The 15,817-nt window shown below is 42.5% G+C and overlaps 1 protein-coding gene across 2 annotated transcripts in view; it reads right to left on the reverse strand.

Annotated features, from left to right (window-relative positions):
* Positions 1 to 2,188, reverse strand: part of PHF21A (PHD finger protein 21A) — a 198,404-nt gene extending 196,216 nt beyond the window's left edge. The window contains exon 1 of one of the 2 annotated variants that reach the window (XM_059931470.1): positions 2,129 to 2,188. The gene's annotated coding sequence lies outside the window, so the exon portion shown is untranslated. Of the gene's footprint in view, positions 315 to 2,128 lie in introns of those variants that run through there. The other variant, XM_059931469.1, reaches the window with a different exon arrangement.
* Between the last annotated feature and the right edge of the window lie 13,629 nt (positions 2,189 to 15,817).

The raw sequence follows: 15,817 nt of genomic DNA on the forward strand, positions 1-15,817 counted from the left end.
TCTCTCTCTCTCTCCCTCTCTCTCTGGGCTGTTTCTTTCCTCCTCTTCCCCAGGCAAGGGGGGGTGGGGAGGAGGGGGTGGGGGGAGGAACTGGATCCTCCTCCTCCTCCAGGAGAGACACACAGGCCCCGGGCCGGAATGTGGGGGGAAAATCAGAGCAGCAGGAGAGAAACTGTGGGAGACAAACAAGCCCAACTCTTCATCCTCCTCCTCCTCCTCTCAGCAGCAGCAGCGAGCACCACCAGCCCATTCACCACCCGGCCCCGGGCCGCAGCACCTCCGCCGCCTCAGCCCGGGGATCCCTCCGCCCAGGCCCAGACACACTCGCCCGCGCGGGAGCCCGCCGCGCGGCCCCGCCGGCCCGCCGCCGCCGTGCGCGTCCCCGCCGCTCCCGAGAGCCGGGCGAGAGGGACTGGGGCTGGGAAAGCGGGGACGAGGGCGGGGGGAGAGGAGGCGCCGGGGTAGAGGGGCACGGCGGGGAGGGAGGGGGCCGCCGGGCGGAGTTGTACGGCGGCCGGCCCGGGCCCCCGCGCCTCCTCCCATGGTTTCCGGGGCGCACGGTCCCCCCCGGGGGCGACGGGGCGGCGGCGGGAGGGGCGGTGGGGGCCCGCGGCGGCGCTCGGGCGGGCGGACTACTTGACGTGTCGGTGCGGCGAATTTATTTCACTTTGCCTAAGGAACGGGGTGTGCTGCGGTCCCCATTGCCTAGGGAAAAAACCCGGATGTAAAGTGAGTGAAACTAAACTAGAGTGAAGTAGGGCAGCAGCAGCCAAACTCCAGTGCAGCGGCGGCGGCGGTGATGGGGCTGAACAAGGAGCGGCGGCGGCCAAACTCCGGGGCCGTCGCAATGATGGGCCCGTGCAGCGCTGCAGCTCGGCACCCGTGTAGCTGCAGCCGAGGCGAGGCCGGAGCCCGCTGCGGCCCCCCCAACTCAGCGGCCCGAGCCCAACTCCCCCTCCCGTCGCAGGAGCTGCACAGGGGCTCCGGAGCGGCCCCAACTCCCTCCAGTGCAACAGCAGTTGGAAGGGGGAAAATAAAGCCGCGAGGGCAGGGACGGGGAGAAGCGATGGGGAAGCACTGCAATGGGAGAGCGTGGTCCAGGCAACAGGAGAAAGATGCAACCTCAAGTCGAATGCAACATGCAATCCCCGGCCGCCGCTCGCCCGCTCCCTCCCTTCGCCACCCCGCCCCCTTTCCAAATAACTACCCTTGAACCACTTTATTAGCCGTACTTAGTCCCACACTCGCTTCGGGGAGGGGCGGGGGACGGGATCCTTCGCTCACCTTTATTTATTACTGCTTTCTCCCCCCTCTCCATGTTTTTTATTCCTAAGTTCTTTTGTTCTAAGGGGGATGATGGCATTTACTTTTCTGCTTTGTGTAGCAGGGCAATCGCTGGGAATCAGCCACGTATAATCCGGCGGTTTGTCATATTTTATTAGTGAAAGTATTTTATGCCTATTCTACCTCCAAGGACTGTAACATGGAGAACTGCAGGGAGGAAAAAAACATCAGAAGAATTCTTGTTTTGAGAGATTTCTTGGCGGGGCGGGGAGGGCTTTTATTTATTTATTTATTTTTTCCCCTGCAGGGGGGTTATTTAGATTTTCAAATCGATAGTTTTCAACTTAGAGCTGAATGTTTTTGTATGGAAATACTAGTAGATTCTAAAACAACCCCCAACCACAATAAAGAAAAAAAATAAAAGTCCAAAATCTTAGATTAAAAAAAAAAATCCCTGCTGGACAGTGATATTATCTGTTCTGTGCAGCACGCTGGACTTAACGTACTGTTGGCCTCCGAATGTTAAATAACAATAAGCCTGAACCTCAACTGAATACAAATGGGGGGTGGGGGTGGTTTTGTTTTTAAGGCTCAGCACTTTTGTAGCATCTGCCACTACGCATTTTCCAGGCATTGATTAGCCATGCAACTCCCATAGACATGAAGTCCAGTTTTTGCAGATAAAGAGCAACAGTGGTGAGATGATCTGCCCAAAGTCAAAGTGAGTCAATGACAGAACCAGAAATAGCCTTGGGCTCTATTTGTTACTAGTCACATCTTTTCCATTAAATACTAATTCCTCCAAGAAATAAACAGTATTTAAAAATAAATAGACATTCTTTACCTTGTTATGTAGTCCCACCAGAGGTGCTTCGAGATCCTTGGACATGCAGGCATTTTCTTACTTCTGTGACCTGCAAAATTAAGTTTCATTTCTCAAGAGAAAGCAATTTTTTTAAATTTTGATTTCTTAAAGCTAAAAAATAAATAAAAGTACGGGCTTTATTTTATATGTGTAGGCCATTTAGTACCCTGAGCTTTACATTTAAAAAAAATTCACAGCAGAGAAAGTGTGTAAGAGTTTGAGATCGAAAATGAAAATCCCTATAAATGATTCAAGAAGCCTGGTTGAAAAAAAAAAAAGAAGAAGAAGAAGCCTGGATGGATGAACTCATAATGTTGTGAAACTAAACCCATAACACAGTCAGTATGAATAAAAGAAGGACTGGTCAGGTACTAAGATGCAGCTTTACAATCTAGAGGTAACTCTAGTGTATCTAAAAGATGAGTGAAGGTGGAGACCTTTCAAGCAGGACCCACTAGGCACTGGACCACAATCTAATGGTGTCATTTCAAATCAGCCCAGGCTGTCAGAATTTTTTCAGAGCAAGACTACTTTAGTGTTCTTGCTGGGGGAAAAAAAAAAAGAAAGAAAAAAAACTTTAAAATGTTTCAAAATTTCATAGAAAAAATTCAGAAACTCAAATTGTGCCTGAATATGTAAATGCTATAGAACAGGAGTCAGCAAACTTTTTTCTGTAGAAACCTGGATAGGAAATATCTAGACTTTGCAGACCATACAGTCTCTCTCACAACTTCTCAGCTCTATGCAGTAGTAACACAGAAGCAGCCATCGAAAATATATAAACAAATGAGCCTGGCTGTGTTCTAATAAAGCCTTTATTTATGGGCCCTGACATTTGAATTCTATGTACTTTTCATGTGTCAGAAAATATTCCTCTTTTTTCACCCATTAAAAGAAATGTTAAAACATTCTTAGCTCGTGGGCCTCAAAAAACCAGGGGGTAGGCAGGATTGGGCCCATGGGCTGTCGTTTATCAACCCAGCTTTTGATGATGAAAGCCCCTGAACTTCTTGTATGAGAAGGTGCTTGGTTACTAAGATGTTTGAATAGCAGTCAGAAATCAGTGTCATGCAAACTCATGTTTTAGGTATTTACACTTAATTAAAATAGTTTAACCAAATAATTGTCTAATACTCATGTAACTATCAAGCTCTATGAAAAAGAATCCTCTAGCTTGTGATTCATTGTTGGACCACGTTTGCATTCACATACTCTTCCTCACTCTAAGATGGTGAAGAGCAGTGGAACCAAGCAGCCGTGGATTCCCACACCCAAGAAGTATCACTCCTTCTCAACTAAGGCACTTTAGGCAAATTATTTAACCTTTCAGAGCCTTAGGTTTCCTATCTTGTAAAATGCAGCTATTAATACCTACTTTGTAGGGCTGTTGAGAAAACTGGATGAAATAATTCACAGAAAGTGCTTAGCACAGTGTCTGGCACACGGAACCACATAACATATCTTTTCCTGTGCCTTCAAATTTATTTTCTGAGTTAATGTAACTAGAGGAGGTGAACACGTGGAGTCCCAATACCTTGTCAGTGCAGATGTGGCATATGGCGTCCAAGGAGTCTCGGGGTGACTCAAGGTTGTGATATATTTCTGTGGGTCTTTCTCAAGCTCGTAGTGTGCCCGACGTGGACACTCACTAGCTGTGTGGCCTTAGACAAACATTTAGGCCTTCTGAACCCTGGTGTTTCTCATACATAAAATAAATATAATACTCTGTAGGATTTTTGAAAAGGCTAACTGGCATAAATGCTAAAGAAAAAAGATAACAGTTAGTATAAGTTAGTGAAGATCGCAGAAATAAGCTGAGAATTGAAAGTTCACCATCAGAATCTCCTTTGAAGTAAATTGTTCAACTTTCAGACATGAATGATGTAATAATAATAGCAGGTGCACAATGACTTAGAGTGTGTTCTCCTACCACCTAGTTACCCTCCAAAAGCCATTTAGTAGTCATCAAAACCCTGTGGAGCAAAGGTGTAAATCTCAAATTTTGAATTTTATTAAATATTGGAGTACAGTTTTTAATTTTTATATAAGCAGTCAAATCTGTCAGTGTTTTCCTATATATTCCTGCCTTCTGTTCCATGCTTCAAGAGGTCATCCAAAGTCCAAGATTAGAAAAATACCTACAATTTTCTTCTTGTATTTTTATGGTTTCTATTTTTTACGTTTACCGTGTGTGTGTGTGTGTGTGTGTGTGTGTGTGTGTGTGCGTGTGTGTGTGTAGGTTAGGAGGTAGGAACCTAAATAACTTTTGTTGGACAGAAAATATTTAATTAATATCGGGATTCTATTAGAGAATGTAAAATGTCATTCAAAATAACAAAACAGCTATCTCCCTATAAGGACTATCAGTCTAATGCAGAGATACTGTAAATATAGGAGAAATAAAACAGAGGCATTATATATTGTAGTATCATAGGGAAGCATTATATATTAGAGAATAAAGAAGTTTCTTCTGCATTTTCTTATTTTATAGTTTTGTAGTAACATAGTACATGCCATACCCTAGATATTAAGGTTTTTGTACCTGTATTTGTATATGGTTGTCTCTGATATTCTGGAATTTGACAGTATTTCAAACAACGTAATGAACCCCGCCCCCCAAACAACTACTGGAACAGCTTTCTCATCCAGTCCCCCCCACCCGCCACCTGTCCTTCACACTGTCCTTTTTTCTACTCCAGGCTGAAAACTAACCCAATTGTCTCTTAAAAGGTCACTCTAAAGAAGATTTGAACACTGTCTGAAAACCTGAGGGTCCTGCCTCTTCACTGAGGCAGGGAGGTAACTATTGGAGTTTTTTTTCCAATTCTTATTGGGCTGGAATAAATGAAAACCTGGCTGGTACCAACAAAATATTTAAATAAGGAGAGGAGACATATCAGTGTGATTTTTAAAGAATTATGACAGAAAATCCCCAGTGACTAGCAGAAGTTGAATGTATGTTCTTTCTCCCCTCTGTCTCAATGGTTTCTGATCTTTTAAAAATCTCTTTAACTGTCTTGTGTGTGCTTTTGTGGTAAGCTGAAATCATCATTGGAAATGGGTCAGATATAACTGGTAACTAAATAAATACTGGTGGATAGGCAGTCAACCCTCTCGAGAGTACTTTCTTTTTTATTTATTTTATTTTGGGCTGCGTTGGGTCTTATTTGTGGCACTCAGGCTTCTCGTTTCAGCGCGAGGGCTTCTCTCTCGTTGTGGTGCGCGGGCCCAGCAGTGGCTGCACACCAGCTCCAGAGCGTGTGGGCTCTGTAGTTGCGGCACCAGGCTCCCTAATTGCGGCTCGCGGGCTTAGCTACCCCGCAGCACGTGGGACCTTAGTTCCCCAGCCAGGGATCAAACCCACGTCCCCTGCATTAGAAGACAGATTCTTAACCACCGGACCACCAGGGAAGTCCCTCGAGAGTACTTTTCAATTTCCCTACTTTGTCATAATCACCAAGGTCAATTTAATCCTAAGCAACTTCAGGTGTATGTGTTTAGTAGCATTGACTAGACCAGGGCTCTTCAACGTCGCGCTGTTGACATTTGGGGCCAGATAAGTTTTTGTCGTGGGGGCTTTGTAGGATATTTAGCAGTGTCCCTGGTCTCTACCCACTAGATGCCAGTAGCACCCTCCCCCCACGGTTGTGACAACCAAAAATATCTCCAGACGTTGCCACAAGTCCCTTAGGTGTGTATGGGGCAGGGAGGAGGAGGGTAAAATTGCACCAGGTGGGGGATAGGAAGGTAGGGGATGGGGGATTTCAGGTGGTCAGGGTTGATAACCACTAAACACCGCGGATAGATGTAGGTGTGTATTTGCATATGTGTGACTCTGCCCTCCACGTGTGTGACTCTGCAAATCCCAATTCCTTTTCCAAAAAGTAACAGAGGTGGATCAGGGGGCCTAGGCTGGATCCGTCGGTAAAAACTAAAATGGTTTCAATTAGAGCTGTAGAAATGTCTGCCCTAAAGCTGCTGAGCTGCTAAGAGTATCACAGGGAGATCCTCCAAGACTGGGGATGTGGAAAGAACTTTATCATCTTGTTATTTGTGCCTTTAGTTTATCTATTATCAACATAAATAAATTGTATTGTGGGCCTTGAGCAAGGACGTTATCTAGTGGAAGGCATTCCCAGATTTGGAGTGTGAAAACCTGAGCTTGGGTCTGGGCTCTGCAAATGTCTAGCTAATCACTTTATCTCTCTGGGCCTATTTCCTTGTCCAAAATGGGTAAAACAATAATACTTAATCCACTGGGTTGTTGTGAATGTCCAAGCTGTTCATGAGAAGTAGCAGGGCTTATTCTTGAGGAATTAGGAACATTGAAATCATACAGTCCTGGGTTGACCTTGGGTAGATGATGCACTATTGTAAGCCACAGTTTCCTTGTGTGCAAAATATAGAAATAATCATATGACTTCATAGAGCTGTCACAGAGGTTAAATAAGTTACATGTGCTGGATAAATATTATTATTGGTCTTTGGTAAACTGCATCACATTGCACAAATACGTATTTTATTGTTATTTCTTTTATGTGAACACTGAAACCTGGAAATCTGAAGAACTAATTAATACATCTATACAAGTGAAACCCTGTTATAAATATGTTACAACCCAAATTCCAAACAAGTGAAAGCAGCATTAAATTGTAGTGTGCAACCTTTCATCTTCCAAGTTAAATCAGTTAGGGCACAAGTTTGTTGCAATGACATAAGGTTCTCCTCCCCTTATTGAAATAATGTTCTAATAAGTTTTCTACAACCTCTGTATCACAGAAAACACATGGGGTCAGGCATAGCACGCCCAGCTAGCACAATGTACGTCCATCCTGGATATTGAAACCTGACTATGTGCGGCTGCAAAATTCACCTTCCCCAAAAGCATTGGCAAATTGCGTTGCAGTCCTAAAATGGGAGTGCAGGGAGGTGTCTGAGGGTATCTTTTATATAAACTGTTTAATTAAAGTATAACATTCATACAGAGAAGAGTACAAATCACATCAGGAATTTTCACAAAATGAACACACCTATGTAATCATTGGGTGTTTTTAAAGGTCTGAGAATTCTGTCATAAACATGTGTTTTATCATTAGGGGTGTAAAGAAAAAGGTTATCATGAATTTGAAAGAAAACAGTGGAGATTTCCCAGAGGAGATAGCAACTGCCTTTGCTGTCCAAAGGTGATTTTGAATTATCACATGGCAGTTTTGCAAAATGATCAGTTGGATCAGATGGCCAAAGTCATATCACCATTTACCACTTGCTATATGATTCTGGACAATTAACTTCAAGTTCCTCAGTCTTCTCATCTGTTAAATGGGGATAAGACTAGAATTGTTATTAGGATTAAATGAAATAACGCTGGTAAAGGTTTGGATGAGTTCCGGCACATAAGCTCTCAATAAATGTAAATTATTATCTATTTAGGATGATGCCCCTTGGGACAATAGGAAAGAAGTTACAGAGATCTCAAGAATTCTTTCAGAAAAAAAGGGAAATTTTGCACAGAAGGGGAGTTGGATCAAAATAGTTAAGGGGTGCTATCACTGAGCCCCAGGACCAGCAGGGAGGGTTGGTCTGTGGGAAAGTCTGCAGAATTAAGCCTGAGACAAAGCAGAGTACCTGGAGTTGGCAGGCAGGGTGCTGAACCAAGGAGCTGTAAAGATAGTGCGGTTCTGAACAGAAAGCCACAGGGGTGTGCCTGGCATCCAAACAGGACATGACCTGATTTTTCAGAAACCAGAGTAAGGTCTAGGAGTGATTGTTTGTTTGATGTGGGCCTATAGAGAGGAACGAGAGAAGAAGCAGCCACAGGAATCATAATCCCAGGGGTCAGATCCTTGAAAGCCCTGTCCACTGAAGGAAGGGGACTCATTTAGGGCTTTATCCATGGCTAGGAGACTGGAGCAACTTAGAGTTTAGGAATGACCTCAAATGTATCTGGCCTGGCATTCCTTCACACTGAAATACGATGGAAGGATGCACTTGAATCGACTTGGATCCTGAATAGAGAAAGATATACTACTAAAGAAGAAAAGAAAGGAGGCAGTCTGAGTCTCAGAACCCAGACACGGCAGAGAAATCTGCCCCTCTGAATGACGGCAACAAGGAGTTACCCCAAATTCAACCAGCAGCCTGATTTGTCACAGCTGGACCTTAGAGTGTCCTTATTTCTTCTTCGTTATCTCAATCTTGCAAATGGCTTATCATCTCTCTAAGGGTCTTTGAAAGGAGGCAATTTGGTTTCTTTTTCCTTGATTGGTTGTAGGAGATGCATCAGAGTATAAGATTCAGCGGGACAATTTTGGTGAATAAATGTGACCCAGTGTGCTCATTTTGAGGAAACATCTGTCACTGATGGATAAAGAGTATGAAATACCCAAGTCAGGGATGGCAAATCTGTGGCCTGTGGGTTTCCAGAGGTCTGAACTTGGCCTCAGAATCCTTCTCAACACAGTGCATCAGCCATTACCAACTATTTGGAGCTTGCTCAAGATAGAAATCCATTTTGTCATAGCAGGACTTACCCCTCATCCCTTGTTATAATTAATGCACCTATCCTATCCACTTCTCCCAAAGCCCAACACATAGGGTATCAGATATGTAATTTGCTTGGCTTCAACCTTGCATATTTAAATTAAGCCCTTGATAGGTAACAATTGCCTATTTAGGGACCTGTTCTCATATTTCTGAGTTTATAACTGATTTATGACCTATAAATAGTCACATCAACCTAATTGCTGAATAATTTATATAATGAGGTCATGATCTCTGGATGAACATGATACCCATTAGTGTTAAACTCAACATCTGTGTGCATCCAAGCTAGACACACAGAGAACCATACCCCAAAGTGGTGGGAGTGGAAAAGCAGAAGGCCTAGACTTTATTCTCTCCTTTTACGTCCAGCCAGTGTACTTTCCTTTTAGCTTCATCTCTAAAATGGGATAGTATTTCCCCATGGGTGGCAATGCTAAGAAAACTATTCAAATAATAAATGTTTTTAAGGCTCGCAGAACTCAAAAACTTTGGACTCAAAGTATTATGTCTATAGATGCCTATTGATGAAAGCTTTATTACTCCCCCAGGGCTAAACAGTGGTTGAACATTTGTGTTTTACACTTTGTTGCATGAATAAGCCAAATCTCTTCCACACTATGATGTTGATGAGATGGGAGAGAAGTTGTTCCCAGCTTTGGGGTACAGTCCTCTGTTGTTCCCATCTGTAAAATGGACACGCCATACCGCTCATGTTCCTCTCTTTGCCTGCAGAGAACTGATGAGATAGAAATTGCAAAAGACTGAGTTTACTGAAAACTAGTGCTGTAAATGAAAGACAGAGGAATTCATTAAATTTTAATTTTAATTTAAAATAACACTACTTCTACCATCCCAGCATCTGGGTGGGTGAATGAAACTAGAGGTAGTAGTGGGTTAGCAACTTTGGGCTAAGAATTCACTGGTGGATAGGGAGATAACACAGAGAAGCAGGGACCAGAAACAGCAATATGTGCTCCTAACTTATTGAGAGCGAGAATTAAAAGACAAGAAGCATTTTCCAATAGCCACTTGGGGACTTTTGACTCCACGAAGGTACAGGGGTTATGAGTCTCAGAGCCACGAACACTTTAATACTACTTCCTCAATTAGCATAAGCACAAACTTGTTTTTCCAAGTACATTGTGTTGTCGCTGTTCATCTAACAGAAAAGAAAAACTCATTCCAATTCCAATCTGGATGAAGACTACATTTCCTATGATAAACATCAGTGGGCTGATGGGAACAGACTCATTCCACGCTGAAATGCTCGAACCTAAGCTTTGTGACTAACTTTGCCTAAAGACAGCTCATTTCATCCTGGAGCATCCTCGCCTCAGCAGCCTAGGCAAAACCAAAAAGATCACAGAGCAAAACCAACTGAGAGTATGACAACATTAATGTGGAGATTTTATGTTCATCTGTTATGGGGACCTAAGTCAATTTACAAAAATGTTGTTTTAAGGGAAAATGATTTGGCCTGAGTAATTATGAATAACAAGAAAAAGTAAACAAACAAACAAGATATGGTAGTGGGTAATACACATGGGCCCTGCTTCCAATCTAATTTTAGATCTAACTTTTAAAATTAAAGTTTCTCAGTTTTCATTTTACCAAACTTAAATTTCAGAGAAATTTTATCCTCATTGCTGATTGGATTTCAATTGGAAATAGCTCCCAAAATTTTAAATCTGAATTTCTCTGCCTTCTCAGGTACATTTAGCTATTTGACACATCGAAGTGTCTTAAATTTCTGTGAACTTGGAATCTAAGTCCTAGTTCTGCTATTTGCTAGCTGTACATTGAAAAAGCTGCTGGCTTAACAGATTTCTGTTTTTTCATCTTCAACACAAAAATATCTGTATCTTATCATACCAGGATAGTTCGGGGATTTAAAACAGGGACCCCTAAAATTTTCTTGATGAGTTTTTTTTTTTTTCCCTCTTTGAAGACTTACTGTTAATCATTAACAGTAAAAATAACAGCTGCCATTTACTAAGCATTCTGGGCCAGATGTTTTGTACATACTTAAAATTTTATAGGTAAGAAAATTGAGGTAGAGAGGGGTTGAGTAAATTGCCTAAAGTCACATAAATAGTAAATGGCAAAACTGGGATTCCTGCCCATGGCTACTTAGATTCAGGTTCTGCTTTCTAATGGGAATTCCCACGAGCCAGGAGGAAGGAGATATAGGGTGCTGCTAGGCTAAGAGATAAATCAGGCAAGGCTTTAAAAAGAATGAATGAATTCTGAGACAAGGGTCTCTGAAGAAGAGCAACTCACCTACTCTTTGGCAAAAAGTGATGTAAGTAAGTCTCTATCCCAAGTAGGAAGACACATGGTATAATAGGAAATGTGGAGTTTGGAGTCAGAACAGCCTAAGTGAGAATCTTAGTTAAGTTATTATTTAGCTGAAGGGCCTTGGCAGGTTATTTATGCACTCTCAGCCTCATTTTTCACATCTGTGAAATAGGCATAATACTACTTGCAGAGTTGTTTTGGTGGTTAGAAATAATCCATGTAAAGTGTCTTGCACATGGTAGGCATACAATATACAACAGGCAAAATATCATATCCTTTCGTAAGTACCTTGGCAGCATTTCCCAAAGTGTGTTGTTCATAGGCATTAGGTAATAAAACGAGAAAAGATCAAAGAAATTTTAAGTGAGAGGACAGTGTGGCAATCAACTAAACCCAGGAAATGCTGTTAAGCAAAGTTACACTGTTTCCTTAGTGCAGGACTTCTCAGAGCCTTTAAATTGCAAAGACCCAATAAGAATCTCCAAGAGGAAGTATTTTCCCAATTTATTTGATTATATAGCCCAGTTGTTTATTAAGCATCTTACAGGACTGATGTTCCTGTGAACACGTTAGGAAGCGCTGGTCTGGTGAGTTTTGGAAGAAAAAGCTGAGTTGCTCAGGTCCAGTCATTATGATGCATTCACTATTCCGCAGTACCTCCAGAGCCATCTCTCTTCTCCATTTATTTCTCCCTAAAATAGGACTTCTCCTTTTTACAAATGTCACAGAATGAAGCTCTAAAGAGTGATTTCCAGCATCCATTCAAGTGAAAAGTTCAGCTCCCAACAGGACCAGGCAACATCCACAAAGCAAACCAAGGCAGGCCATGGGGCCAAGGCGTTATTGGGCCTTTCAGGATGGAGGGACATGGCTTCTTCTTCCTGCCTGCCAGAGAAGCTTTAAAAGTGCAGGTTACTCCAAAGACCACCAGAAGGCACTGGCATGGGGAAAAAGAGAACCCATGTCACCTACCCAGAGAGTAAGAGGCCAGCCCATCCAGAGTGGCCCTGCTTAGGCGTCTGTCCATGCACTTGTCAAAGGCCAACCCAGCCCAAGGAGGGGGAAAGACTTAAACAGGAGATCAGTTTTTTATTTTCATGTAAAAAGCACTTGCCCTCGGGTTATAAATGTTATTGCATTTGTGTAGCACTTTACTGCTGCCCTCAGCTGGCAAGCATCACAGGATACCAGTGGCAGTACTTTTATAACCCTTGATCAATAGCTTATTTCTATCGCCTTCAGTCCCAGCTGCCAATCCGTTCTGTGTAATGTGGGAGGCAGACTTCGCCACTCTCCAGCTGGACATGTTATGAATGTAAACTGTGAGAGTAACATATGTATGTGCATTGAGTGGGGGACATGGGATTTTTGAACAAGGACTGACAAAAATGGGCCCCTTGTTCTAGGAGACTACCACAAAACTAGGAGTTTTCTCTCTAGTGAGTGCTTCTCTCTCTCTCTCTTTCTCTCTCTCTCTCTCTCAAACCACAAGTTTGGTAGTCTTTGGTGGATCTAGAGAAATGAGACATGATTCTTTTTGTGAGTGTTTTCATCTCACGTATATTTGAGGGTGGTGGTGAAAGGTCATATGGAACGATGTAAACGTTCCAAGAGAGGGCCACGACTGTCTGGCTCATCACCCCTGTATTCACAGCCCCTAGACAGAGCTTAGCACAGAGTAGGTGCTCAGGAAATATTTGTTGACTAAATGAATGAATTCCAGTTTGCAGTGGGAGGGGAGGAGGTGAGTCCTGGAACGTTCTCCTGGGGCTGCCTGAGCAAAGAGCAAAGGACAAAGGTTTTCTGTGGCCAGCAGCACTGGGGACCACAAACAGCTACTGCGGGTCTGTTTTATTTAAGGCTCACTGCTAGGCACCATGGGAACCACGGAGAAATAAGATCGCTAAGGGTAACCAGCTTCTACTGTTCTATTTTTCCACAGAACCAAGTCAACCCCTTAGAGGACATATACCCTGCCTCACCTTCTTCACCCCACTTCGGAAACCAGTTTTAGGACCAAGCCACTCTAGGAGAGGTCTTCAAGCAGGGCCCCAAGGCTCCCCAACATTTTTCACCACTAGGAAAACGACTCCGGCTCACAGTAAGGAAGCCAAGCCTGCCCTTGTCTGAACCTGTGCCCTTGAGACTCAGCCAAACCTCTCCCAGCTTGGTGGAGGGATGTTGAGGTGACATTCTTCTCCCTGCCACTCAGCATCTTTTAAACAATCCTCCTCCACCTTGGGAGAATATGCATGAACTCACTGCCGACTAGGGCCACGGAAGCTGAAAATTCCCTTTCTCCCTGGGAGGCGAATTCATCGCAAGTGAAAAATAAGAATCTGGGATGTGGGCAAGATGTTCTGAAGTTCTTTTGATTGCCCGTGATAGAAAGATATCCACCGTCAGGCAGAGTTAGTGAACGAGGGACCACGTGGGAAGGATGAGTGTCTCAGGGGGCTAGATCAGCGGGCCTCAGAAGGACCTGGACTCGAGCCCTGGCAAGGGTTGGGAAGCTGGAGCAGCGGCTCCCCACGTCTGCCTGCTGCCAGCTGCACTTGGGTTTCCTCCCGTGCATGGAGTTCACAGCCTCGGGGGCATGTGGCGGGAGGGGAGCGGGAGGTTGACACAGGCGTTTTTGGCTCCGGACCACATTGCCTGTAGTGCACCATGAATTAATATTTTTAATAAATCCTGTAATTATCTTGTGAACAGATCATTTTTGTGGCACTATATTTTTTGGTGTTAAAAGGATTAATTTGTTTAATATAGACATTAGAAATATACCATCATTTTTGTAACCTTGTTTCTTTATTTCTTAGTGTACCAGGAGCCTCAGGAAATAGAAGTGAGCTCTAAGGCCTCAACTAAGAGTTGTGCTCTGCTCTGTGTAGCCACCCCAAGTGGCCAGCCAGGCCCAGGCCAGCTCTCAGACCCAGTTCTGAATGTCTAGGCGAGGCTGCTCTGCTCCACTTGGGCCAGAGGGTCACCCTGGCACAGTCCACTGTGATACCACCAGGGCCCCTTAAGGAGGCAGAAGAAAAGGGATCCTTATGGGCTGGACGGAGACACTCCACAATGTGTCAGTGTCCACTATCCTCTTCCTGGGCTCACCCTGTGCAGATCCCAGGATGTTAGACGTCTCCAGCTGGGAGACAAAAAACCAAAAAATTTAAATACATGTCAGGGGTTGTATTTAAAGCCATCAAATCAACCCATCTTGAAGCCTTCTCAGGATCCTAGCTGTCCTCCAAGAGGGCTTGGTCCAAGTTAGTCTTGGTTTGTCCACCCCTCCTCCCCCTCCCAGCTTCCTTCTTTCTTTCTTTTGTTTTTTAAGAGTAACAACTATCTTTTAAAAATATTTTTAAACAGGGAAGTATCACCAATAAAATAAAAATCATTCAATCCCATCTCCCCCCCACCCCGGCCCCCGACACCCCTCCCAAGAGATAACTACTGTTAACATTTTGGTGTACAACTTTCCAGGTAATTTTCAATAAAATTAGCTCCACTCTTAAAATAACCCTACTATAACATTGACTTGTATTCTATTTTTAAACTTAGCAATATATCATATGTTTCTTTTCATATCATTGCAAATTATTCTGGAAACATTTTATATAAACATTTAATAAACATTTTATTTCCTAAACTGGAATCAATTTTGTTTCTTCTGATGTATAAAATATTCAACCAATACAGAGAAATAAATGTTCCCTCAGAATCCCACTTCCTAAAGATAATCACTATTATTAAAAAAGAAATCCTTCAAGTTTTTATTTATATGTATGTATATACATATGTATAAACATACATTTACATAAACAGAATCATAACACATAGTGTTTTGTAACCTGCTTTTTCCTACTTATCACTAGATCATGAATATCTTTCCATGTTAACACATATAGTAATGCATCATCCTTCTTAATGGCTACATAGAATTCCATTCCATTCAATGAATGCTCATAATTATTTAACTAATCACCTATTGTTGGAAACATTTGAATTATTTCCATTTTTTCTTTTTCTATTCTAAGGCATACTGCACTAAATATCACTGTATATATATCTTTGTCACAAGTCTGATTATTCCCTTAAAACAATTCCTAAAAGGAAAATTGCTGAGAAAAATAGGATGCATCTTTTAAAATTTGATTCATATTAATAAATGACTCTGTAGAAAATTGTACCAATTTACATTTCTCCAACTAGTAAGAGATAAGATGATTCTCCACATCATCTCCAGCATTAGCCATTATCACTCTTTTTTATCTTTGCCAGTATGATGGCCAAAAATGATATTTTATTGTGATTTCAATCTGTAAGTCTTTGATTATTGGTGAGGTTGAGTGTATTTTTATATCTTTGTCAGTTGAATTTAATTTACAAATTATCTGTTTATGCTTTTTGCCCATTTTATTTTCTTAAAGTATTCTCTTTTTTTCTTTCTGGTGAGTAGAGGATTTTTATTAAGTAGTCACCTTTATTAAGGCTATTAACCTTGACATCAATGTTGAAGTTGTTTTCTCAGTTCATTGTGTCTTGTGCCATAGGATGTTTTTATTTTTATATGTCTATATCCGTCCTAGGGAACAGAAAAGTCAAGTAACAGCGGTTTAAACCATTTAAAATATTAACTATTTAATTAACCTGAAATCCAGAGGTAGGTTGTCCCAGAATTGGTTTGATGGTTCAGAGATGTCATCAGTCCCTTTACATCTTTCAAATTTGCCATCTATAATGTGTTGACAGTGTCTCCCCTTGTAAAATGAGATGGCTACTACACTCCAAATACTACATCCTCACGCACCAATTAGGAAGGAAGAG

The sequence above is a fragment of the Balaenoptera ricei genome, chromosome 8 (genome assembly GCF_028023285.1).
Source record: "Balaenoptera ricei isolate mBalRic1 chromosome 8, mBalRic1.hap2, whole genome shotgun sequence".
Taxonomy (NCBI): domain Eukaryota; kingdom Metazoa; phylum Chordata; class Mammalia; order Artiodactyla; family Balaenopteridae; genus Balaenoptera; species Balaenoptera ricei.